The following is a 24,101-nucleotide window of genomic DNA, read 5'->3' as shown; positions in this document are numbered from 1 at the left end:
CATGCACATGTTCGTAGTGCATTGTGGGCAGGAGACTGCCTTTATAGGAGGATTTTAGACACTGAGTGGTGCTGAAGAAATGCCTTGATTACTTATTGGCTTATACGCAAGGCAAAATGGTTAAGGAAATAAGCACAAGAGCTGCACCGTGGAACTACTTAGGTAACTGCACGTGCACCTGATGTGTCCCTTATAGTTTGAGCCGCCTCCGGTTACATTGATATTATGGTGGTTGCATGTGCAAATGCTGTTGTTATTTTTAAATCAATGGTTTTGTACGTGGATTTCATCTTTTCAAAATGTGACCTTGAGAGCACTCCTGATCACTGCACCACTGTTCTTTATATACTTGTGGGCAGTCATTTTGCTTCAGAGTGTTTTATTTCAAAGCATGAAAGCATGACGACCTTTCAGCATTCACCGTCTTGTTCTTATATGAGCTTTCTGAGATGCAGTCAACGGTCTACTGGTTAGGACATGCTCCAGGATTGTAATAGTCTTGGGAAGAGCTTTCGTCAGCAATGCCTTCTGGATCTAATATATAAGAAGTAGTGTGCTTTTTTCTGCTAGTACTGTGCAGAGGCCAACATTTCTCCCTTTAATAAATTTATGAGAAATCTCAGCAGGTAGCCTAGTTGACATTTTCTTATTGTAGGCTTGACCTCTTGGTGAGCTTTGAATCACTGTCCAGAAAAGGCTGGTAGGGTTGTGGGCTAGCTTTTCCGAATCACGGCATGCCTTTCTTGTCAGCTGCAAGCTCCTACCGCATTGTGGGTGGTTGCATCACTAAGGAGAAAATAGCTAGCAAAGGCACAATCATTGCCTCAGGACTTTGTCAAGGAAACCTCATGTTAAGTTGCATATTTGTGACTTGAGCTCCAAGGATCTGGTCGTGCTTGCAGTCATCTGCAGACGTGGAGCGGGTCCACTGATTTGAAAGGGGAAATGAGCGGTAAGAGAGAGAGGTTTAGATCAAGGGGAAGCTGCCTGAAAGAAAAAAGCCTGACAGCTTCGGCTTCGGAAGTAGGAGCACATCGCAGAAGTCCTAGTGTCCAGCAGATGCCTGTCTCAGGTGATGAAAGCTTTCCACCACACTAGAAAGGCTGAGATGCTCATAGACGAAGCAGCTGCAGGGCCGTAGTTTCATCACTGATATCTTGCTTAATAATGAACTAGGTATTTTGTTCCTCCCTTGTCCCGCTGGAAGTCTAAAGGAGACAAAGGAGGCATGCCAGTGTAAATTTAGCTTAACGAGAAGGCAGTCGGGGTCTCTATGACCAGCACCGAGAAGAATGTTAAAGCAATACTTGTCCAGCTGGCGATAAAGGATAACCTGCGCTGAACTGTAGAAATAAATGGAGGAAAAAACATGACTCACTAACATCCTTGACCTTTTTCCAAGAGCAGATAAGAATAGTCGCGGCACCTGAAACCATTAGATATGAATATAGTGATTTCTAGATGAGTTTGCCTTACCTCTTGAGAACTCTGAGTATGGAGTGCTGTGGCAAGAAATAAGCAAATTGGCCAGACAGGAGAGTGGTTATGTCTACAGCCTGAGGAACAAAGGATATTTGAATTTTTTTTTTTACTCTTAACACGCTTACAGCATTAGGGACCCTAAGCACTGTTTCACTTTGCTGTTCACACAGCGTCAGGGTGAGGGATGCACACACAGCTTGGAACGGTTACAAAAAAGGATTAGTAGCTGTTTTGCAAGAGGTTATTATTGCAACTTCTGGGAGTTGGTTTCAAAGGCAACTACAAGCATGAGCATCTCTCATTTGCTCTCCATAAAGAATAGTGCCTCTATAGTCTCATGACATTTAGCATCAAATACCTCTACGCTTTTCTTCTTTCTGTTTTGGCCAGATAAGATTCTATAACCTCAAACCTTCTGTGTAAATCCCTTTGTTTTGTGATTCCTTTGTGAAAGAAAGAAAACATCCCATTGAGAAAGAGAGAAACAAGATATAAAAATAGGGAGCTGTGCACAATTCAATCTTTTTTTTTTCCCCTTTCTACTGAATCCCTGCATGGCAGTGCACTGATGCAGCACCATAACCAACAGTCTGTCGTCTGCAGCCTGCCAAGCTGAACCCAAAAGGATCGAGCATCATCAATCTCATCTTTTACCGTCTTTTTTTGGCTCTTTGTTTACACATATTTATTTAAACCTGGGGATTTTTTGGTTTCAGCCCTGAGATGGGGCCTCCCATGCGCTGCTGTGGTTTGTGGCCCTGGACAGCTCCTGACCCTCCTCCTCGTCACCCTTTTGCTGCCCTTTATTTTTTCCAGAGTAGTCTGTAATCTTCAAATATCTGCTTCCCTTCCGTCGTCTCTACTTTTCCTTTTCTGTGCCTGTCCAGAGCATGGGCCATTGCTGTTTGCAGGCAAGCAGCCCACCCTAATGGTGACAGCAAGGTGCCCACCGCCTGCCCGCGACAGATTCCTTCCTTGCAAACGAGAGGCCCTGTTCAGCAAAAGAAATGCTTCACTCGAAATCTTTTGGATGTTTGTGGGCTTTACATTTAGGCCTGAGCTAAGCTCATGCACAGGTATTTCTCTCGTATGAGGCAGCCAGGCTTCAAGCAAAGAACGTGAGCTGAGCTTTGTAAAGCTACAGGACTTCATCTAGCAAAGGGTCCGTGCTCGCCTCTTCTTCTTCCTCCAGACGTGCAGTTGTGGTACCCGGGACCATGCTACCCGGCTATCTGTATTCCTCCTTTCACGTGTCACCATGCCAGGACCAGCTCCGTCTCAGTCTGGTTCAGGTACCGTTTCTGGAGGAGCTGGCGAGCCGTGGCTCTGACCGCTCTGCCGCTGCCGGTGGCCCGCGGCTCCCGCTTGTCCTCTCCCCAGTGGCTTGTCTGGAATTCTGCTCAGCACGATGCTGTGTAGGAGAAGCCATGAAATTCTTCTCCCTGCATGCTGGCGTCTGATGGCACATGGTAAATGCCTGCTGTCCTCACTGGTGTTTTGTTTTTTTTTAAGATGTTGCAAACGAAGGTCGGGGTGATTATTCTCTCACTAAGTCTTAAAGCCAATTTCTGGATCACAGAGTAGAATAACATTGCCTGCATTCCTCACATGCCTGTTCGTCCTGCCACGGTTGCTGTAGCTGACCAGTGATGTTTTCTTACCTGCAAGGTCAGAGATAAAGATGTTGGAGTGCTGAGAGAATCTAATCTCGGCAAAGCCTCTTTTGGATCAGAGAGTACTTCTGCTCTTTGGTGTATTCTTTCAAAGGCAATCCTTTGAGGAAACCTGGGAGAAGCGTGTCGAGCTCGGTCATTTGTACATGGGTATGAATGCCTTGTGCGGAGAGGTCCAGGTGTTGTGAAGTAGGCTTTTGGTGTAGGCTTCAGACAGAAACGTGTCCATTGTGAACCCGTGCATCACTTGAGGGACTTTGAAGATGTTTCTAACCATTCTTAACTTTACAAGTATTTTTAAAATGCTATATATAAGTTAGCTTCAGACATTTCCAGGTCATAATTAAACTACTAGGCTTGTTCCACATCAAGGATGGATGGCATGAATAGCACTGTGTGAGTCAGACCCATCACATGTTCTAAATTAAACTTGTGCTGAGCCAACATTGATCTTAAGACTCTTTTTGAAAATCTCCTCACCTTACAGAAGTTGCTGATAGCATTTCTAGAGAGGTTGGTAATGAAGAAAAAAATAAAGCAGAAGCATGGAGGAGGGTAAGGAAGCAACAAGCCAACTATATAATGGGAAGAATCAAAACGTGCAACTAGGAGAAAGTATTCTGAATAAACAAGTTAGTGAAATAACAGGTTCAGTAGCAGATAGCTTTTGGCTTGCCTAGCACTCTCAAGAGTTGAGATTGCAAAACTCTGAAGTTTACCAAAGCAGGGGCATCTCCTAACAAATATGAATGGGTGTTTCCCTACCTAGGCACTGGAAACTGCCTGAAGTATTACCACAAAGAGCTCCTGTTTTCTGGGGGGAAAAAAAGAATATGAAATACATGAGGATGACATAAAGATAAGAAGATAGGAGGTCTTGGAGGATTTATCTGATGACCTGTCTCCCCGTAGAGATAATACATGCCTCAAGTGAGATTTCACCTGGGATACATTGCACAGTTTCAGCCATACATACTTAAGGCAAGGCAATTCAAGCTTGTTCAAAAGATTAGGCAAAAGAAACCCGACTATTAGTTTCTCCATTTTTTGTCATCATCCTGTCTGAGAAGGAGAAACTGAAAGATTTTGATTTCTGTATCCCAGCAAAGACAGGTAGAGCATGAACACGGTTGTTCTCTGTAAGTAGATAAGGGAAGATGTTAGCCTACCGGCAAACAAGAGCAAATTGGATAGCAACATCTGCCTGTAAACACAGTGAGTGCTTTTAAGCTGGAAATGAGGAAGGCTCCAGGCCACCAGAAGAATGAGGCTCTGGAAAGAGCAGGGGCAGGAAAGCTGAACTACTTGTTTTTAAGCTTGCGTTAATGAAAGTCATGCTATTGCGTGCACAGCAAAGGACCGAAGCCCACACCCTTGGAGGTTGTTTCCATTCCCTGTGAGATGGGAAGAAAGAGAAAGCAGAACTTGGTACAGACAACTATTATTTTGCATATATGTATCCAATATATGATCCATATATACACAAAAAGGAATGGGAGGCACTCAGGATTGGAGCTGCAAGAAAGCAGGTGCTCCGGCTTCAGCTAAGAGAACCTGCTATTGCTGTTTAAGCCCTAATTTTGAATACTGTTCTCATCTCATAGCAAATTTTGTAATCTCTGAATATGTTTTAAAACACTCGGTTTTGAATCTCTCTTCCTTTTTTAAAAAAAATAATCATTGCTTACTTGAGACCTCCACAAACCCCGTTCTCTCAGAGGAATGGCCATTCGTTGGGATGCACAATTCCCAAAAACACGAGGTGTCTCCTCACCCGGGGCCAGGGAGGCAGGGCGGCTACTTCTGCGGGGCTGACATTGCTGCTGCTGCTGCTGCTGGTGCCGGCGAACAAACGAAGCTCTGTTCATTTTCTGCTCCAGCAGAACGCGCGGGGGGCGGGGGACGGGACAGAAGAAGGATGAGCTTGGGGATGGAGGTTGCTCAGTCGAATGAGGAAAAATGGAATGAGAGAAGACAATGTACATTCAGGTTCATAAAGAAGTACTTTCAATGATAGCACGTTAAACAAAATTTGGAAGGGTTTGGCAGTGCCCTTTTATCGCTGCTCACAGGACAGCTTATTTGTTCATTTTTTGTTTTGCATGCTAGTGATAAATCAAAGCCGAGCGTCAGTGTTTGCTTTGTCGTTGCCATTGACCCTGATTTAGGACAATCTCAAAACGTGAAATACCTTCCCATTTTCTCATGGCTCATGTTTTCTCCCAGTGTTCCAAATAGCAGGCTGTGATTTGAAAAATCCTTTCAAACTTTGCTGCTGTAGCGTATTCTTAGTAAAAGACAAGAGTGCCAGAAGTACGCCGGAGAGGGAAGCATCCAGACTGCGCTGAGAGCACCGGGCGAGAAATGCTTAACTCCCGTTGTCCGCTTTGGAAGTTTCAGACTGTATATTTCCATCCATTTGAATTAGGCTGCTTTGGTCCTTCTGAAAGCAAAGTGACCATTATTACAGTAATGAGACGCTGAATGAAAAAACCTATTGCAAGTTTTGTTAAGAGGCAGTACCTTCAGAAATGTGGCATTTTAGAAGTGCGGCATTAAATTTGCTGCATTAAATGCAGCAACTAAGAAGCTGTGTTGGTGTTGCTCTACTTAATTAAAAATGTGACTTTAAAATGTTTCCGTGGTGTGACTAGAACAATGCGTCCTGTAAGGAGAGCAAATGCTGAAAGATGAGAGGCTTACTTCTGTGTCTGCGAGATTAAGCATTTTCATCTGGCTCAGTTGAGGTTGAGGGAAAAGGGAATTTTATTTGACTTGGGGGCTTCTGTATTCCTTTTAGTTACACCACATACGTGTGAGTGTCTGAGCACTGCTTGAGCACGGTCCGATGACTCCACTGACGGCAGATGGAAGCAAATGGCTGGACCGTGAGGTGTGCCGGACCTGCTTTGACCTGCGGCCATCACCTGGCCCTGCTCCTTGTTCAGCCGTGCCGAGGAGGGACGGACGGTGAGAGGGGGAGGCAAAAGGTTTGTCTCACTCTGCCCCTGCCGTACGTACAGAGAGGTGAATCCTCCAACCTTTATAAAGGCTGTTGACCATTATATTTTTTTTAATCAGGGCAGAGTTCAAGTTCATTCTTCCACAAATAAAGTGGCAGATCTGTTTACTTAACATCCTGGGCTCGGAAAGATTGAAATCTTTCTGCAGCGTAGCTATTCCCTTTTAATCTCTAATGATCACTCTTCATTGCTAGACTAATGCACAGGAAAATGGGTGCAGATTTGGCATTTCCCTGAATATGTTTGCTCCTTGAATAGTCATTATGCTCCCCGTAGCTGTAGGTAGGTAGCAGTGTCCCTTGAAAGTGGAAAACTGATTTGTTTTCTTCCCCAGTCTTCTTAAAAGACTGATCTTTTTCATTCACTGTTGGTACTGAATTAGAAAGTTGCTGTATCATAGTTAACTAAGCAGAATAAAGACAGTCTGAAAATAGAAACTGCTGCAGCCTGTGCAGGGAGATGTCAGCCGTTGCTCAATGTCATTATGAAACTGTGAAGTCATCAGAAATAATCCTCACTGGCCACGTGAATATCGGGCACAATGGTGGGTTTCCAAACTGAAAAAAGGGAGACAGAAGTCTGGGAAAAAGAAAGAAGAGGAATATCCATGACATAAAAGCGGCTCTAGTTCTTTTTGGCTCACTGGAACTTTTTGGCTGTCTGTGATATCTGATACCCACAGAAGAGATACCTGAAGATCCATGACCAGTAAGTGCACTCCTAATCCAAGATGGTCTGTAGAGTTTCCATATGCTCAGTGGGAACTTTCTGCACGTTAACATTGAAGCCACACAAAAACATGACCCTTGAAAGTGAACAGGAGGAGGAGATTTAAGAAAGGATAACTTATCATGTTAATGACACCAAAGAGTAAGACACTCAGGAGAAACCCAATAGCATCAGCGGTAAAGGTCCTGTTACCACTGTCAGGGATGAAAAGGAAAGCCTTTAAGAAAAAGAGGCAATAAATTTGCTTTCCAGCTCCTTTATCACCCATTACATAAAAAGCCTGAGGGAACGAGATCTTACAATTGGAAAGAGTCTTAATGGCCCAAAACTCAGCCCAGGCCCTGGAACAAAAGCTATCGTCATCACATTTCTTTGCTTTCCGGACAAAGAACTTACTATGTAAAAAGCAGAATAAAGCTCAAGAGCCTGGGATATGCCAATAAGCAAATCTCCCTTTACTGAGACAATTAAATAAAAGATCAGGAGAGAGGAACAAATGCAAAGCTTCAAACAGCAGTCTGTTAACCCGTCAGACCAATGTGGATTTAAGATAAAGGTCCCCCAGTTTTTCACCTACAGGGAATGACACGGCCTGTGCCCTTGCAGTTTCTCTTGTAACCATGTCCTGGTTTCGGCTGGGATAGAGTTAATTTTCTTCCTAGTAGCTGGTATAGTGTTATGTTTTGGATTTAGGATGAGAAGAATGTTGATAGCACACTGATGTTTTCAGTTGTTGTTAAGTAGTGTTTAGACCAAGTCAAGGGTTTTTCAGCTTCTCCTGCCCAGCCAGCGAGAAGGCTGGAGGGGCACAAGGAGCTGGGAGGGGACACAGCCAGGGCAGCTGACCCCAGCTGGCCAAAGGGATATTCCAGACCGTGGGGCATCATGCCCAGTATATAAACTGGGGGGAGTTGGCCTGGGGGGGATTGCTGCTCGGGAACTAACTGGGCATCGGTCAGCTAGTGGTGGTGAGCAGTTGCACTGTGCATCACTTGTTTTGGATATTCCAATCCTTCTGTTATTATTACTGTCATGTTATTACTGTTATTATTACCATTATTAGTTTATTCCTCTCTGTCCTATTAAACTGTACTTATCTCAACCCACGAGTTTTACATTTTTTCCCCGATTCTCTCCCCCATCCCACTGGGTGGTGAGGGAGTGAGAAAGCAGCTGCGTGGTGCTTAGTTGCTGCCTGGGGTTAAACCATGACAAACATCAAAGCCGGTGACTCCAATGATTCCACAGCTTCTGTCAGAAGTTAGTGCTGTTGTAAAAGTGAGGGGTATCTGCTTATTCATATATTCATATAACATGATTCAGCTTCATTTGCTTCCAATGATGTAGAGTTGAAATCACTGCTGAGTGCTTTTTGCATATTAGTGGTGTTTCAGAAGAGGAGAGGAAAGAATAGAGAAGTTACTAGTTGAAACCCTTGTTATTGTATTACTACCTTGAAAATACCTTTGATAATAACTGCATCACCAGGACTTGTTTGCTGTAGGCCGAGAAGTCAGCAATGAAGGAAAAGGTGGCTGGCACTCATCACTGGCAGAAATAGAGACAGCAGCAGTGTGTGAAAAAGCATCTTTACTTGTGAACTATTACCAGCAAATCCTAATGAGGCTACAGGATGTCAGTTGTAGAAAGCGGTAGCCAAATCTCACAGATTTTGATGAAACTAACAAAGTGAGGCAAAGGACGTTCTTTTCTTTTACTGCTCCGATAGCCTGGTCTTTATTTGTAACTGAAGGGTACTTCAGTGAAGAAATCGTTAGTATTGTTGTAGTAGGGTGCAGAGCTCCCAGAAGAGATGAGGAAACCACTGCATCTGCCTTCCCTGGGTACCGAAGGAGCGTTGTCTGCGATGCCTCCTTTGGAAGTCATTTTTGCCCACTGACGGAGCTGTACCGTGGCTGCTGGGAAGAACAAGCTCAGTCCTGAACAAGCAAAAAGCTGATTCTCACTACACAGAATTGTGAGGTCTTTTCTGAGAATACAGTGCAGATAAAGCTGATGCCTCTTAACATTAATTCCATGAAAATGAAATTTAAGGCAGCGATTAAGGCAAGCGTATAGTTTCTATTTGAAACTTTACATTGAGAACTACTGTATGTGAATAGTTCTGTTTTCCATAATTTTCTATACAGATAAGTGTTTGTATTACTTACAGAAGAGCAACAAAACATAGAGCTGACCATACCCATTCTTCACACAGTTAAACAAAGGAGGAAGGCTAGTTAGGGCCCTGAAACAGGGTGCTCTGAAGCTACAGCCAATACATTTCACTCCTTTTCTGAAGATGGATAAAGAACCAATGTTTCAATATTGTATTGTCTCAATTATATTTGTAAAACTAATAGCAGGAACAGAAAACAGCATTAGTCTAGCGAAATTCACTAACAGGTAGTGCACAAACCTCAGCTCAAAATTGGGAAGCTTATACAACAGCTGTGGAGAGCAAGCAGCGTTATTTGCAGTATTATGTTTCAGAAAAAAAGATAAGAGAAAAACGTTGCAGAGGATGAGATGATATAACCCTGCACAAATGTACGGTCATACTCAAAAAAAAAAAAAAATTTTAAAAAATGCCCCACAGTACAATTCAAGTGATTTACTTGATTCATCAACATTTAGGGAGTCTGTGTTTCAGCCTTTTACTATAGAATTTCAGTATCTCATAAGTAGTGAACATGCAGACTTACATATAATAGAGCACAGCTTAACATAAAAATTAAGTGTGCTTATGCAGTGAAAGGGATTTTTTCATTATCACATCTTGGCTGACTTACTGTGTCTGTGTCCAGAGAATTCAGACTTTGAAGACAGGTCAGTTTCTGTGTTAAAATAAGCATTGCTGTAGTCCAGTTACAGTATTCTGTATTTTAACACCATGTTTTTCATTCTAGATCACCCAGACTGTAGTTTCTTAGTATCTGAACACCTGGCACCTTCTTTTCAAAAAGAACCACACAATGTACCAGCTGTTTTCTTCTAATGTTCTTTCTAGTTCGTGTGACACTGCGACTGTAATCCGTTATTTGCCATTACAGCAGTAGTCAAAAAAGGTTGTTACCTCCAGAAACCTGAAGAGCTGCCTTTTCAATGGAGCTCCTTGCTTCTAAAGTTTGCACTTTGCCTGCTAGCAAACTTCTAACTCCAATTCCTATGCAGATGCTCTTGATCACATATATCTGAGCCATGCTTCTTCTGGAAATACATGTAATGAGTTCTCTAAATATCGAGCGGACCTGATACTGTACTGAACAGGGACTAGGCACTGCTTCTTTTACGGGGCTACCACCGATCTCAGCAATGCTGCTGCAACCTCAGCTTAGGTGCCAGCACTGGGGTAATTCATAGCCCTGCAGTCCGTATCCTTTAAGAGGAAAAATGAATGCCTCAGAGAACCTCACAAGCCTAAGGAAATTCCCTCTCTTCCCGGCCATCACTGGGAACGACTGAGGGATGTTTACGCTGCTGATGCTCTTGCTCTCACCCGGCTCCCAAAGCTATCTCTGGCAACTTCAGCGTATGTGTCCAGCTGCCCAAGCCAGAACCTAGATCACCTGTGAACTGGGGAGCAGTGACAAACAAGAGGACTTAGTGACAGCACAGTCCCCTGCAGCTCCTTCCTTGTAGAAAAAAGCTCCTTAGTGTTAAAACTAATTTTTGCTTAAATAAGTGGTTTTCTTGTTAGGTCATCAGCTGAGGCAGTAGAAGTTAGGGACAGGAGTGCTGTTAACAAATAAAATTATAATTATAATTCACTGATGGATATTTGTCACAATGAAGAACTCTGCTTTCAGATTTTTCTTCGCTGTGACTGTCACCATTTCACCTGTCCTACCTAATACATGGAGTTGTGTGATGCAAGTCACTTTCTACTTTGCTCAATTTCTTCCTCCCTGTTCAATGAATACTTACTGATGTAAAAGTAAATGCAAATTAGTTTGTAAATGCTATCCTTGGGCTGCAGGCTGTTAGGTAGAAGCAAATTCAGCCAATCATATGTGTGATAAAATGAAATCTGTTCATTGATTTTTTCCTGCTTTGAACTCTAGGCCATTTTGTATTTCTGGCTGCTGCTAGCAGAGCGAGGCTGTACCTGGCAACAGGAGTGGACTTTAAAAGGCAGAATATAAATAAGGTATTTGGAACGCGCCCAGGGAGATGAGTCTCCCTTCCTCCTTTCGCCCCTCAGTTGTCACTTTATGGTTTGTGACAGCCAGCCTCCCGCTCTTCACCGACACAGCGAGACCTGCCCTTTGCCGAAATTCAAGTCGGTCTTTCTGAACGGAGGAAAACAAAGCGAACTGAGAAAATGTGCCGCCTTGGAAACGGGTCTCCTGCTGTGGGTGTGACAGTTCAGTAGCAGGCACTTGGTCCTGAGTGTCCCGGGGTGGGCAGGGGTCCTGGAGCGTCCCGCGGGGTCTGCGAGCTGCGGACCTGATCCTGCAGAGAGCGCGAGGGGTCTGGCACACCGAACCTGGTACCGTGAGGTTGCTCCGGAGTCGTCACCCAGCCCCTGGGGATACCGCTGAGGGGCTCGTTCAGGCAAAAGAGAAAATTCCTACAGCGATACGTGAAGTGGAAAGGCCTCCCTTCTCCCTTTCCCCACCGTGCTGAAGAGAAAGGTGGGTGTTCGCGGTGCTGAGGCCGCCTGCGGCCGATGGACGCGGTGTTGTGCCAGTGCCGGTGCCGTTGCTTTCCTCACGGTGAGCACGAGCGCTGCGGACTGGAGAAAGGATTTCTCGCTGGTGGCTGTTTGGGGACAGTGCAGCTTGCGAGCGGCATTTCGGAGGTTGTGAGCTCTGTGTAAGCACCTTTATCGTGCAGCAAGCTCCATTTTGTTTGTGAGGCCGGTCTCTCCTTCTGCTATCGTAATTACCTCCACGGTCCGCATTTGGCTGCGGTTGCGAGCAGCGATGTCGCAAGGGTGTCCGTAGAAGGTCGCTAAACCTCGATGACCCTCAGTTATCAGGAAGATCTTATCTTGCCAGCCATTTGTAAGAGAAGAGATGCAGAAGGCAAAGCCATGTCAGTGAAGGTCCCTGAATACTTTAAAGGCCCCCAAATTCCCTAGCAAACAGTGTTCAAAAGGAAAAATTTCTAAAGCTGGGAAAAGCAAACAGCAATTTCTGTTTTGTCTAATTCTGTTTATTTCTTGTGCAACCGTAACAGAAACTTCTGCAAAATCTCTGTGCTATATCTCAGCCGTATCTGCTCCTATCGACTGGCAAAGGCATAGACAATGGAAAGTCTAGTGCTTCAACAAATGAGGGTATGGTTGTGCCTGTGGGTGTATGTAAAGGCAGGCATGTGGGATTGGACGGGAATAGGAATAGCTCTGACTGGACGCTTGGACCATGAAGTTCTACTTTCTTATATGTTAACAGACTGAATTTGTGTGAAAGAAGTATGTCTCGGGGCTACTGGGGAGAGGGAAGAAGGTTCACCCCTAGAGCTACCCCAGGCCAAGGGAAAATAAAGATGTACAGGTCCACATCCAAACTCAGTTTTCTGGCAAGCATGAGACTCTAGAAACTTTATAAATCTGTATCACCATCTAATAAAAAATTTTGATGCACTAACTGGACACACAGGTTAGTATTTGTGTTAACTGGACACACAGGTACTCTGGAGTAGCAGCAAGCAGATCCAAATTTGAAAGCCTGTTTGTTCGTTTGTTCTTTTTTCCACATGCTGATGTTAGCAGTGATGGCTGATACTTCAGAGTCAGCTTTGAGGTTACCATTTGTTAATATGTAAACCTAAATGTTCAAATAACAAGTCATTCCCAACAGTTAACAAACCAATTATTAGCATGGCATGACTTACGCAGTGTTAATATCACTTAAGGATGATCTCCTCTACTCCCTCTTGTGAAATTTTGTTTCAGGAGATAGAAACATTATCTCCAGTATTTCTTCCATTTTACCTTTATTCCTATTCCATCTTGGCTTAAGCTGATATTCATAAGACCCTGGTTTGCCTTCATCTCTTTGGACAACCTACAGCTGAATTAGTGTCTGTCAGGCAAGGTTATGCAATTTTACATATTGTCTTAGGGCTCTGAAAACTTGGTCATTCAGCATAAACCTAAGAGTTTCAGCTCCAAGAATCTGGAATCTTTCTCATTTGTGAGGTGTTTTGATTCCTGCCTCAAAGCCACCAGCAGATTTGATACCATTGGGCATCTCCATTCAAGTGAGGAAAAACACCTGCAATCGTAGAAATATAACAGTATTCAGCTAGAACCTCCTAATGTTACCAAGACAGTCTAATCCGATAAATTATGTGACATTTCTCCCTTTAACTCCCAAGTATCGAGTCCATCCTGCCCGATGTCTCCTTCTGGAGTGTTTTTTCCTGCCTTTCTTGTGGACAGTTTCCTGCGGCCTCACCTATTTCTTGACAATTCCGTCTCTCCCTTCAGAAGAACTCATGTATTTTCCTTTTACAAGCAGGAGAAAGCTCTCTCTTCCATGATACCCCTTTACTTCCTACTTCATAGTAGCTAAATGTGTAGACCTTGTTGTCATATGCCACGTCCCCATCTAAAGATCTGAGGAAGATGAGAAAAGCGGTAAAGAAAGAATATGGTCCCTGCCTCACTTCAGTTCTGGGGTGAGCCAGACATCATTATTCTTTTTAGAGGACACCAAGTTCTCATTATTGATACTTTAAAGGAAATGTGCGTAGAAATGGTTATGTGACTGGCATGCTTGGAAGTAAGCACTGGGATAAAAGCGGCTTCCTAGTCCTACCAAACATTTTGTGATTTGAACGAACAGTGGATTAGGCAAATATGTTGAGTTGCATAACAGAACAAGGGAAAGACAAAGACCTTTTGCTTGTATGATTGCCAAACTGATTGTGAGTGACAGCACAAGCTGAGTTAAACATACAGACTTCATCATTTGTAATCATGGATGTTTTACAGTTAACTTTTTCAGTTCCATAGTAGTTTGGAAAGGCGTGGGAGTAGCTTCACTCGGTGTTACTGCTTTGCGTATGGAGAAGAGGAAAACGAGGTTCGTAATTTCACAATGCAGGAATAAGCATTCTCTGCAGTCTTCACATTTATTTTTGTTGTCATTTAAAAAAAACCTATGGACCCAATTTTCTCTCTTTTACCCTAGCTAATAACCAACCCACTGCTGATTTCAGCAGCAGCCATGAAGTGAAAATGATACCGTAAATACTTCTAAAAGGAGAATCAAGTCCATTAAGCCCACAACCTTCTCCACACAATGCAATAACCATAAAATTCACAAGTTATTTAGATTTGCCATGTACTAATTTAAAAATTGAAAGCCAAAATGCACCATGTGCTTGAGTAGTGTCTTACAAGTAGTTTGCAAGTAATACTATCGTGGCCAGCGTCGGTCTGGTCCTAGCACATGATGCATATGAGCAGATGCTTGTAGCACTCCACTGACTTCAGAGCAGCTTTGTGCATGCCTCGAGAGATTATTTCATGGTCAAGCTTGAAGGCACTCAGTACCAATCAAGTGTGGTTGAATGTGGCTCAGAGGTAGAATAGCAAAAGGCACCGAGTGTGGTTTATGGATCCAGTCTCAGGCGAGTGCGTTCTTGTGTCACAACCCGGGATGCCAAAATGCATATTTTGTCCAACGTTGTCCGGAGTGAGTTTTACTAAAGTCATCTTTCCTTTTTCCATGCAGCCTTTCCCATGGTACTCGCTACTCATCTGTGCTTCTGTTCACCCACCTTCAGCACCTTCACCTACCTCTCTCCTGTTTTTTGATGGCCCTTGGGTGTCAGCTGCTTGACAAGCTGTTGGGCTGCCAGTGCTCTGAACTGCTCATTTGCAAGAGCTGACTCGTCTAATGTCTTCAGTTCATGAATAATCTCTTGAATTCACTATTGACATCCATTTCATTTCAGTGAAATTAATTTCATTATTGACAGTGACTAACTGGCAAAGCTCAAGGCTTTCGCTTTCCTCCCACCTTTTTCTTTCATTTAGTCTGTGCCACAGTTCACCGGTCTTTACTGCATACCCTGTCCCATGTTAGTCTCCTTCCCAACTTCTGGTTATTAATTTTCTGTTTTATCATAACCATCTGTTATCTCAGACTCCTCTTAACTTTTTCCTTTGTAATCGTACCTGTTTTCTCAGGCTTGCTTATTGGTACTGCCTGATGACTGTGCATCTGACCTCTCAGCCTGCTACGCAAGAAACCCAGCTCATTCAAATCTGTGCCAATGCTGTATTTATTACCCCCTCCAAACCACAAATTCTTTCCTCGAAACAAGTATCGTCAAAGGAGAAGCGAGCCTGAGTGGGACAGTCGGTAGGAAAAACCCATCCAAATGAACATATGTTATTTTTCAGCGTGTCCCATATATCATTCAAATACTTTTTGGCATATGCAAAAAACTGCCCAGGACACATGGCTCTGCTACCTTGTCTTCTGTCCAGCTGACTGCCTCTCTAGCCCCGCTGGCTCTCCTCCTTCCCCTAGCGACCGTGTTTGTGTTGACATTGCAATGGCAATGCAATCCTGGTAACAGGATCCCGTATTTACATGTACAGCAGTACGTGGCTCTTACCCTGGCCCTGCTCTAGGAGTAGGGTCTCTTGCTCCATACGCTGAACCTTTGCAATTATTTATTGGATTGATAGAGAGAGTCAAAACCGTGTTGGAAACAGAGTAAGCCACTGTTGACTTGAATTTTGTTAATACTATTCCTAACTTTCTTTTCGTCAGTAAAAATAACATTCACTCTACTAGTCTGGGTAGAATTCATGGGGATAATCAGCAATTACAAGCAGATCACGATTACTAATTCACTGCAGCATTCCTGGAACATACTGTTTCCATTCCTGGATTGTTACATTGGCATTTAAATTATTAAAGCTGCATAATAACAAGTCATAAATTCCCTCTGGAGGACCTGAAACATTCTGACATATCTATTAATGAAAATACTTCAAAAAGATTAAAAAAAAAAAAAGTTTAATGAAGTACTGTAGGAGCATGCAACCATGCTAATAGGTTAACTACATGTCCACTCAATTTAGGAAGAGATGAGCAAATTTAAAGTAAGGAGAGCTGGTTGGGACGCCTTGGAGAGCATTTTTCATTTCTTCATTCAGATATGTATGTATTTATGTAGGCTTCTCAAGCCAAATTCAGTCCTCTTGAGTTACCATTTTTAAGGAGTGCGTTAGGGTTGATTTAGTACAAATTCTTTACAGCATAGCTCTGCAATGTGTTTTTCCAGCCTTGCTCTTTAACCCCCATACACATGACTCAGTTTGGACCAAAACCGATGCCGGCGTCCACGTTATGGTGTTTCAGACCGCTTCCTTCCCTCCTCCGCCTAGGCTGGGCTGTTGTGCTTGGCTGCCTCGTAGAATCAGAGAATCATTTAGGTTGGAAAAGACCTTTAAGATCATTGAGTCCAACCTCTCGCAGGGGCCGGGAGGTGCGGGGGGGTCCAGCGTCTCCCCAAAGTTCCATGCTGGGGGAGGCAGCTCCCTGTAGCCCGCAGCCAGACGGGGCATCAGCGCCGCATGTGCTTCTTCATATTTTTTCCACTTGGATTTAGGTTTATGGCAGTTGCTTTTTTTTCTGCAAATGCAGAAGCCACTCCAGAAGGAAACAAACAAGTTCAGTCAGTGATAGAGGACCGGGTCCAGTATCGGCTGAAGCCAAAGAAATGTTCCCTTGTCCTGAACTTTCTCGACTCCTTATCCATGCATTATTTTTAGCTTGCGTGCCTCCTGCTCTTCCCATGGGAAATCACCACTAAGATTTACACCGGGAGCTGAAGGGGGAGATGGGCAAAAGTAATAGCAGACAGCTTGGTGGGATGGTTCCTGCTGCTGAATGACAAAACACACCTGAGGTGAGAAGCCAGCTTTTTAGGAGAGACCAAAACGAGCCTGGTGCTTCTGCCTGCTGAAGGAGAACACCACACCACGCTTGGGTTCAATAGCACGGAACTAAGGAGAGGGTTGGGAAGGTAATAAATATCCCGACCCAGCATCAGCTGAGGGATTTAGGCTGCCTGCTGCTGCTGTTGTGAGCCCGGAGCAGCTGGGTGCCTCATTCTCTGGAGGGTTTTGGGAAAAAACCCTCTCTCTCCTAATTGCACTGAGGAAAAACACCAACTGGAGTGTCAGCTCGAGTATACATTAAAAAAACAGATCAATTAGTGCAATTTGTTCGATGTCAATTTATTAGTTTCTATATGCATATCGTAAAAATTATTTGGTTGGCCACTTCAGAAAGTATCTGAAGGTTTACAAATGTAAGAGCATGACTTAATGTCATTTTTACCAAAAAAATTAACCCCGCAAATGCTGAATGATCCGGGCTTTGTCGTTTTTCTTGTCACCATTGGTTTTAAGCAGATTGGTGTTCCATATATAGCTTTTCTTCTTTTATATACCTTCACAGAAGACAGATTACTTCCCATAAACTTAGGTGCATATTTTGTGCATAGGGCTCTTATCTCAAAGCACACCTTACATATCAGTATATATCCTCTGAGGTAGGTTAGTTGTATTTCGAACAGTATGAATAAAGAGTAAATTTATGTTATTACCACCAGAGCAGCTAGTGTCCCTCTAGTTGTCCATCAGTGTCCACTCAGCTGTCCATCTAATCTTGCAACTCCTTCTGACAGTTGCTAACATTTGTTAGAAGCTGGTGCTGAGGGACTTTCGAAGAGTAACTTGTGCACTGGGGAGGTTTTGTCTGACTTCAGCAGTGACACTGCAGTGGACGTGGGGGCTCGACGTGTCCCCATATTGACTATTTGTCTAAGATCTCTTGTACTGCTTAGCATCAGTTTCCTTTTATTCTTTAAAATATACTTTAAAAGATTTTTAGCATTCAGATTTGATGAACTCCAGTTTCATTAAACTTGTATTATGCAGAGGCTTGCACAGACCTTTTTTTTGTAGACTGTTCTCAGTTGTCTTTCTTCATGAGGGTGCCTTATTCCTCCTGCCAGGGAGCAAAGCCTCCTATCATTCTCTGAAAATCACAGATATCCAAATCCACCCAGTGAAGGTCAGCATGGGGTGTTCTTTATTTCTATATTATTATCTATATTATCTATATTCTACTATTGCATTTTCCACTATGTGGTTTCTACGTACTTAAATTCTCAATGCACATCGCAAAGACACTGTTATAATGAAGGTCATAGAAGTCCATGGCTGGACAAGAAACAGGACCCTCTTTCTTCACTTCAGACGATGTCCTTAAAAACTCCGGGCCGTGTTTTCTCTATGTTAAACAGCTCATCCTTCAGCAAGATACTGTCACTTGCTGATCCTTCTTTTTAATAGTCTTTGCTTCTTCCCTCTGCTGACTGAATGTGCAATCCCTACAAATAGGCATGTCTCTGTCTATTACACCCATATTATCTGTGGGCCTCTGTTTGAGACTTGTGTTTTTCTCAGCAGTGAAAGAGCTACAAAATCCTTTACCTGTTAAAATAGTATTTAAATGAAATTTAAGAGGACCAGATGTCACTTTCCAGTGGAGAATGGCCCTTAGATACAGAGCTCTTCTTTTGCACATGGGACCTAATTCTGTTTATATGATGGTTACCCTTGTGATATTCGGTATTTGGATCAGTAACCTGGGGACACATCGTGCTAAAGCTTTTTGTTGTGACAGCCACCACTAGCATCTTACTCTCTGCCTCTCACATAACATTATGCTTCTAAGCCGTTGCGGTGTATGCAGAAGTGATGTAGGATGCTTGGCTGAAAGGTGCAGCTCTTTCCTCCAGGACAGCTCTGTCACGGCTGTTGTCATTTATTTTCTCTCCTCCTTTGTCATGTACCCAGTAACGAGGCTTAGTTAGCTGGCAGCCACGATCTGACCGCGCAGAAATGCCGGTCCAAGGAAAATTGATTCTTACCTCCGCTGTTGTCAAAGGATGTTCCTGTTAAGCTAGGTGTAATGTAATAAATTACAGCTATTTCTAGGTGGAGCTAGCTTTAGCTATAAACTCCACAGTCTGAGCAGCTTGCATGAAAGGTGCTGTTGTTCTTTTCCATTATAATTTGTATTTCAGCTGCTGGTGCAGGTGGATCAATTTTGGCTCCTGATTTTCTTTTTTTTTTTTTTTTTTTTTTTTTTGCTGTGTCACTGCACTGCTCTCTGTTTTTCAGACATTGTGCCAAACTCATAATTAATCCAGTGTCAGAGGGGAGCAGTAAGAATTATCAACAAGGGAGACTAAAGCAAGGTACAGCTTGTGAATACTGGCAGCAAAGGAAGGAAATTCACTTTTCTCCCACTTCAATCTAGCAAGTCTCCTAGGTGAATTATTCATGCCGTTCCCCCCCAGCTGTATTAGAAAAAGGTGTAGTGACAGCACAGCCTTGCCTGACAGTCGCTTTCTTCCCATAGCCTTTCACACACACTCCAAGGGATGGCTTCTCAGGAATGACCCTTTTTTTGTACTGTGGCCTCCTTTCATGCAGCTCAGTCTGTGTGACTGCAACACAAATCCGACAGAATAACCACCGTAATAAACGTAGCTCCATTTCTACTGTTAGTGGTGTGTACAGTATTCCCTCCTTTTGCCTTTTTTTTTTCCCCCATCAGAAGGAAAGCAAAGGATAAAGACCAGCTGGGAAGACTCTCATCATTTCATGTCATTTTTCTAATTAGCCCTTAGGATTCTTCCCGGAGTCTCCACAGGGCTGAGCCTAATCAAAGGCTGGAGATGCTGTAGGGAAGCGATGCGTCCATTCAGAGAGCGTGCTTTCCTCCTGACACCGCTGGTGCTTCCTTTCAAGTCCTTTTAAGTCCCTTTCAAGTATTATTGCTCTTTTAACCTCCTTGTTTTCCTGCTACTGTCAAGCAGCAAAGGAATAGGAAGTCTCAGCAGTTTCTTCAGAAATTGCAATACCAAGGGGGAAAGACTGAGAAGTAAGAGGACTTGGAAAGAATACCCTCTTCACCCCAAAGATGAAACATCTGCCCATTCTGCTTTAGAAGCAAACTCCAAAATGACAAGCCAAGTCACCAGCAGGTTCCGTATATTTAGATTCAAGCTGTATCTTTTGAAGCATACGTGTTCAGTGTAACGCCAGTTGTATGTTAGAGTTGGGTCATTTTGTATGACTTTAATTAGATATTTTTGAACAGTCAGTCACTGTCAGGAAACAGCAATGAAGGGAGAACAGTCTCTTATTTTGAACAAAATACTGTAAGATTAGAGCTCAGGAATGGCCCATAGAATTAAAGACAAGAATCCTATGTGGACATTAATTGTAATATTATTAACTTCATAGGTATTTGTATGCAATAAGCCAGTATTTGTCAGCATAGTGAACATTTCTTAATGGAAATCAGCACAGATGGTCTTACAGAACAACCAGAAAGGAGCAGCCACCATGAATTACTTTTTGAGAAGTCATTTATATGAATAAGCTTATATATGTCCTTCTGGGCCCACTGCTGTATTTAGTGAGACTTTTTAATTGTGATATGAAGAAGAGAGATTTAATGGCAACCTTTTTTTACATTTTGTTTAAGAAAAAAATTACAGAAATGGAGCTTTATCCTCCTACAAAACCAATCTGGGTCATTTCTCAGCATGCACTGAAAGCGAAATACGATGGAGCTGTCAGTCAAGGAGCACAACCTCTTTAAAAGCAGACACCACTCACCAAACTTCAGCGAGGAAGAGTGGTGCTTCTAGGCGCATGAGCACAAAGGTACCCAGTTTGGTGAAGAACCACCCAGAGATGGTTCTCAGGCCAGTTCAGTCATGAATTCAGAAAGAAATCTGTCCTTTCTTTAAAAATAAAGTAAAAACTTTAGTTTTTCAAACTAAAAAAAAGCTAGGCTAAAAATCACTTCAGTTCCTTTCGGTAGTAGAGGCTGGGTGTCCACTCCCTGATCTACAAGTAATTCCTCTTCTGTACAAGTCATTTTCCTACTTTGATTTCCATCCCGCTTACTTTATTTGTACTTTGTGACTTGGCAGGGGCAAGGTATAGGAGCAGAAGACTTTTTAATAGCAGTCTTCTCTGACATCCTACTTCTGTAGTACTCTATTTTCTGAATTTAAGAGGACTAACGAGAACTTCGAAAGAAAGGAGGCAGCAGCATGCGCTACAGCTCTTTGGAGAAAATTGAGTTGATTTTGCAGTAGAAGAGACGTGTACACTTAGGTAATCTTTACCTAGAGGCTGTCATCTTTTTATCATTATGATCCTTATGAAATGACTCGCTGGCATTATTTATTTATGAAATTAATTTTGTTGTTTCACTTTCTCTGAAAGTCTGCAGCCTGTGGGAAGGATGTGACATTAGTTTTTTCCTCTTCCAGAGCTTTCATCTTCCCAGGACAGTTGCAGGCTCTTCTGCAATAGGAGCCAAGTTTCCTTCAGCAACAGTAGCAATTCAGTTCCATATTTTCCCCGCAGTTTGCTGCATCACAAATTTGCATGCTGGTACTTAATTTCTTTCTACCTGCCTGTAACCGCACTCCCATTTCCGCTAGCCGTTTTTGTTAGTTAGTAAGATGTGCCGGTGTTTAGTTAGTGCCAGTTCCCTGTTTCGAACTGTTAGCTTGCTGCTGAAGGTGTCAGCTTGCATAAGATGCAGTTTTTATGCCGCTGAAAGACAGATTTGGTGTTACTACAGTTACAGTATCAAACGCGAGAATTCCCAAGAGAAATTCTGACTTTATTCTTATATAGCCCTGCTGTGTGTTTTCACAAAGAATATACACTGTATGGTTTCGTACTTTTTCTAGATAAACATGAATCAGCAAAGCCACATATGCTTTCAATGCGACAGAAAGTTGTTGACAATATTTTTCTTTTTTTTTATCAAAAAAAAGGCCCAAACCCAAGTTTTGGCAGGCGCAGCGAGAGAGGTTTTTTAAATTACCGTTTTGGGGCATCCTGCCATCTTTCTCGGTGTACGCTGCCTTCCTGTTTATGCACTTCGCTCACCCAGAACCCACGGTGGGAAGGGGGGGAAGGCTACAATGAATTTTAAGCCAGCCTATGGAGAAAGGTGGGAGAATGAGAGTAGTTTCGTGGTAAATACACACGTCCTGTTTCAAAATAAATAATTTCCCTCAGCAATGCCTTTTCGGCTCGCTGAGCTTCCAGAGAGCGTTAAGGGCTATGACAAGTTGGCATTGCTGCTGTGGTATCGTAGCAACTCCAGCAAATCAAGACGGCACCCTCCAACAATGAATCATTCATTTAGAAACCATATCTCCTCTTTCCCTTACTTGTGAAAGATTTATTCCTTTCAGGGGGAAAATTTATACCCACCATACAGACGTGGGCTGCACAGTACCTCGCGGGGCGCCTGCAATAGCTTTGGAAGGGTTGCTCGGGGCATTGCCTTCTGCCAAGGCAGTAGTTTTAAAGCAGGCTGGAAAAGGCAGCAGCGGGAGCTGTTTGGAGAGCTGCCGCTTCCCAAACCTGCTCCCCTTCAACCTGTGCATTTTACCTGCCTCACTGAAGGGAATTGACACCACGTCATTCTACTCTTCGGTTTGTCTTCTGGTAAAGTAGGTGAATCACCTAGTTAGCCAGCAGCAGAAAGTAATGATACCGCCAAGTTATTAATGACCTGCCTCTAACAAGCATCTAAGCTATAAGCAGGAAAAAAAAGAAGTCATTATTTTCTTACTAGGAAATCCCAGCTGAGCACATTGCTAAGAAACACATCAAAAGGGTCAGCTTAAAACACACTAAGTCACATTTTCTAAACACTCCTAGACACCTTTGAAATCAATTAGACAGCTGAGAACCTCCACGAGAAGCCATCTCAATGAGACGCCTGTGAAGAACAAAAGTGCCTTTCCAGACCCGTGTCCAGTTGATGGAGTTACTAACAGCATCGGAGCACTACTTTCTTTTTCATTTGATGTGCAGATTGAAAGAGAGGACTTGGCTTAGGACAAGTAAGCCAATTCAGTTAAATACAAATACAGAAGTGAAATGCCTTTGCACAGTAAGAAGATATAAAGTTATTCTAGCACTGGAGTTCAGCCCTTCAGGGAGCTAACACAGTGAGGTAATTTGATTAAATTAATAAATACAGGGATATGTCATAGTTAGGCTTGTTGACAACAAAGTAAACAATAAAAAAATTGCTTGGGCATTCACTGTAATAAAATTTTATTACATTTGGCATTTCCTACAGTGCTAATTCTTGAATTGTGTGATTTTACCAGAAGTTCAGCTTTTCAAAGTTGACAGCACTCCATACTAAAAAATTGAAAACATGCACTTTGAAGGGTTAAAAAATACAAACTTTATCTTTTTTAAGCTAATCAATAGATATTTTTATATCAGATGTACATTTTTTTCTTATTGCTTCAGTGCTTCTGAAGCACTAGGGCCAGTATGTTTTGGTTTTTTACTTTGAACTCAGGGACGGCAAGTATTTAGGTAATGCTGGCTGAAAGACTTTACTGGATCTGAAAGAGAAAGTGAAAGAAGACTTGGCAAAACCATTTCTTCTGTGTATGGCTGAGCTTGTCAATAAAAACCCCCTCATTTCCCCTTTCTCTGCCTCCACCTTTCTTACCAGGGCTGCGCAGAACAGCTATGAGTGAGGCTGGAGAGGTGGGTCCGTGTGAGCCTCGTGAAGTTCAGCAAGGCCAAGGGCAAGGTCCTGCACATGGGTCGGGGCAATCCCAAGCACAAATACAGGCTGGGCGATGAGTAGATTGAGAGCAGCCCCGAGGAGGAGGACTTGGGGGTGTTGGTTGACGAGAAGTTCAACACGACCCGGCAGTGTGGCTCACAGCCCAGAAAGCCAACCGTATCCTGGGCTGCATCCCTCTGCCCCTCTGCTCCACTCGGGTGAGACCCACCTGCAGTCCTGCGTCCAGCTCTGGGGTCCTCAGCACGGGAGACACATGGACCTGTTGGAGCAGGTCCAGAGGGGGGACACCAAGATGTTCAGGGGGCTGGAGCAGCTCTCCTATGAGGACAGGCTGGGAGAGTTGGGGTTGTTCAGCCTGGAGAAGAGAAGGCTCCGGGGAGACCTTAGAGCAGCCCCCCAGTACCTAAAGGGGCCTGCAGGAGAGCCGGAGAGGGACTTTTTGCAAGGGCCTGTAGTGATAGGACAAGGGGTAATGGCTTTAAACTGAAAGAGGGGAGATTTAGAGCAGATGTAAGGACGAGGTTCCTCACTGTGAGGGC

The 24,101-nt window shown here is 43.4% G+C and overlaps 1 protein-coding gene across 1 annotated transcript in view; it reads left to right on the top strand.

The window, feature by feature from the left end:
• Window positions 1–24,101, top strand: part of ANKH (ANKH inorganic pyrophosphate transport regulator) — a 103,074-nt gene that overhangs the window by 11,706 nt on the left and 67,267 nt on the right. The gene's annotated exons all lie outside the window — the stretch shown is intronic.

This window comes from Accipiter gentilis, chromosome 20 (genome assembly GCF_929443795.1).
Source record: "Accipiter gentilis chromosome 20, bAccGen1.1, whole genome shotgun sequence".
NCBI classification, from domain to species: Eukaryota; Metazoa; Chordata; class Aves; order Accipitriformes; family Accipitridae; genus Astur; species Astur gentilis.
The sequence above is the reverse complement of the archived record's forward strand: the minus strand, read 5'-3'. Positions and strand labels throughout refer to the sequence as shown.